Here is a 3642-nt window from a genome sequence, read left to right as displayed (position 1 = left end):
CGCAGCACGGAAGCGATAGATATTGTCCGCTTTGGCACGCTGGTCCACAATGCCTCACGGTTTTACTTTGCCCGCTATACCACAAGGCAAACGCGTCATCACGTATATGCCTAGCACTGTAACATCCCGTCCCACATCGGTTGGTGAGGAGAACTAAGCACTCCTTATAAGGGTGTGGATACCTCATCCTAGCATGACCGGTTTTGGGGCTTGCGTTGTGCGGCTGCCAGAAACAAAACCGTGCGACTACTGCTTTGTGGTATAGCGGGCAGGTTAGTCAAAGCGGACAATATCATGCTACGGGGTTCTGGGGGCGTTACAATTAACAATAACAGGGGTTGATTGTAGTCAGGCAGAACACAGTAATCGAAGATCATCTCGAAATCGGCGACCTCCTTCTTACCTAAAAGAGTATCATTGTAATGTTGTTCATGGTGGTAACTCAAGTACATTGCCATATTCATTATCCAAATATTTTGGTTATCAACAGTTAACAGAGGCACAAAGAAGCTTTGCTTGTGCAATATCAACTAATATGGAACCTTCATCATACAAACAAGCTACTGAAAATACAGAATGGATTTTGGCAATGAAGGAAGAACTTAAAGCCATGGAATCAAACAATACGTGGACTGTGGTTCCACTACCGGAAGGAAAAAGTTCTGTCGGATGTAGGTGGGTGTACAAGCTAAAGTATGGACCTTCTGGTGTCATCGAGAGGTATAAAGCTCGGCTCGTCGCAAAGGGGTTTCATCAACAAGAAGGCTTTGATTTTGTTGATACGTTTTCTCCCATCGCTAAAATGGTTACTGTCAAGACCGTCTTAGCCTTGGCCTTCATTAATCAATGGGAGCTTATTCAATTGGATGTGAATAATGCTTTCCTTAACAGAGATCTTGAAGAAGAGGTTTATATGGACATCCCTCAAGGATATAATGTTGAGGGGGAGTTTCCTGTTAGACTTCACAAGTCCATTTACGGGCTCAAGCAGGCATCAAGGCAGTGGAACACAAAGTTTTCAAATTTTATGTTGTCGATTGGTTTCTCACAATCGAAAGCTGATTATTCGTTATTTCACAAAGGTCATGGACATGATTTTGTTGCTCTATTGGTGTATGTTGATGACATAATCATCACGAGGGCATCAAAATGTGGAATTGTTAAACTAAGGGAACAATTGACTAATGCTTTTAAACTCAAGGATCTGTGTGATTTTAAGTTTTTTTTGGGTTTGGAAGTTATCAGGTCTGAAGAAGGAATTTTACTATCTCAAAGAAGGTATGTCTTACAATTACTTGAAGATAGTGGCATGTTAGCCTCAAAACCCGTCAAAGAACCAATGGATCCACGTCATGTGTTGACCGATGATGATGGAGATTTGCTTACGGATGCATCTCAGTATAGAAGAATGATTGGTAGATTGTTGTACTTGACTATCACAAGATCGGATGTGTGTTTTGCTGTTCAAAAACTTTCTCAGTACGTTTCACAACCAAGAACAGGGCATATGGTAGCTGTGAAGCATTTGTTGAGATACTTGAAAGAAAAACCAGGAAGTGGTGTTTTCTATTCGTCTCAATCGTCACTTCTACTACAAGCTTATTGTGATTCCGATTGGGGTAAATGTGTGGATTCGAGGAGATCTGTAACAGGATTTTGTGTTTTCCTTGGGAATTCGTTGATATCCTGGAAATTGAAAAAGCAGCCCACGGTATCAAGGTCTTCAACTGAGTCCGAATATAGGGTTATGGCGGTAGTTACGTGTGAGTTAGTTTGGATCAAACAACTGTTAAAAGATTTGGATGTGCAACATGATCAGTCCATACTCTTGTTTTGCGATAACAAGTCGGCAATGCAAATAGCTTCTAATCMTACTTTTCATGAGAGGACAAAACACATTGACATCGATTGTCACTTTGTTCGAGAGAAAGTGGTTGATAAGCTTGTTCGATTGATGCCGGTTGAGTCTGCTTATCAATTGGCAGATGCGCTCACCAAGCCGTTACCTAGGCCGCAACTTCAATTTCTTTTATCCAAGATGAACCTTCAGAATTCGTTTTTACCCGGTTCATCTTGAGGGGGAGTATTACCACTAGAGGGCCTTTTGGTCTTTTCCTTTTTATAATTTGTTAGGTTTTGTTTTATTGTACTATAAATACTCTTCTTCTCTGTTATCAAGACACTTTTTGTTTTCCCAATTTCATACTTTTGTAATAAAGGTAAAAGAGGTGTGTAAGACAAATCATAAGTTTGATTGTAAGAATCAAAACTCTAATGTTAAACATGAATACAAAAGGGTTGCTTTTGATAATTCAGAATTTAACAAAAGCTATGAGAATAGAAAGCCATTTTATTCCCATCATGAGTATGATTATACAACTCAGAGTGTTGAATTTGAGAATAAAAAATCTGATTGTCAAACTTAGACAAGTCTTATCTCTGACTTTAGCAATTAGAGATTTGAGTCTTGTACTCAAAAGTCTGAAGCTACTTCTAATTCTATAAATCAGAGTTGTGATTTAAACAATCTATATATATCTATAAAGCAGAATCATGATATGCTGACGTGGCATCTCCTCGACGTAGAGATCATATTTTACTCTTTTTTCCACATTTTGATTTTTTTTTCTTAATAATTTTGCAAATTAATGTTCACATTTAACTCAAAACCCTTCCCCTTCTCTTGGTACGYTTCAACTCTATTTATGTGTACATTTAACTCAAAAAACCCTTCCCCTTTTCTTGGTACGTTTCAACTCTATTTATGTGTTCTCCATCTCTATCTCCATGTACGAGTTATAAATTACTGGTACGTTCTTCGCTCTTATTTTCCATCTCTCATCTAAAAACCACTTTTCCTCTTTTTTCCACGTTTTGATTTTTTTTTTCCTTAGTAATTTTGCAAATTAATGTTCACATTTAACTCAAAAACCCTTCCCTTCTCTTGGTATGTTTCAACTCTAACATTTAAATCATTCAATCCTTGGTTTTTTTCTCTAAATCCCTCAATCTTTAGATTTTTTTCATTTATGTGTTCTTCATATCCATGTACGAGTTATAAACTATAGGTACGCTCTCTCCTCTTCTTTTCCATCTATCATCTATGGCAGAAGAGTATACACAAGTTTATCAATATATGTAATAAGACATTGGAATATGGATTAAAGAGAAGTCTAAGACATTGGAACATGGATTAAAGAGAAGTCTCCATTGAGGCTTTAGAATTTTGTGAGAATTTTGATTATTTTTCCTTTTGTTGTGGATTCACTTAATTTTTTTATTATTATGTTTTTTATTGATGTAATTATTATCAAAACATTAAATTAATTAGACTATTCATTTTCATTGCTTACACCCAATATTTGTTTTTTTTTATTCGTTTATCTTATATGACCCTATTTGTTATTTACATAACAATAATTGAACACACACACATACATATGTATGTATGTATTTAATATATATAATCAAAATATCTATAAACTCATTTATATAAATAAAATTACGATCAATATATGTGTATTTTTATTTACATACTTGAATATTATATAATATATGTGTATAGAGAGAGAGAGAGAGAGAGAGAGAACTCTGAAAACCTCTTAGCAGCCGTTGGATGATGGATCTTAGATGGGATGGATC

This window comes from Cynara cardunculus, assembly GCF_001531365.2.
Source record: "Cynara cardunculus var. scolymus isolate 2C chromosome LG 13, CcrdV1, whole genome shotgun sequence".
NCBI classification, from domain to species: domain Eukaryota; kingdom Viridiplantae; phylum Streptophyta; class Magnoliopsida; order Asterales; family Asteraceae; genus Cynara; species Cynara cardunculus.
Note: the sequence above shows the minus strand (reverse complement) of the source record.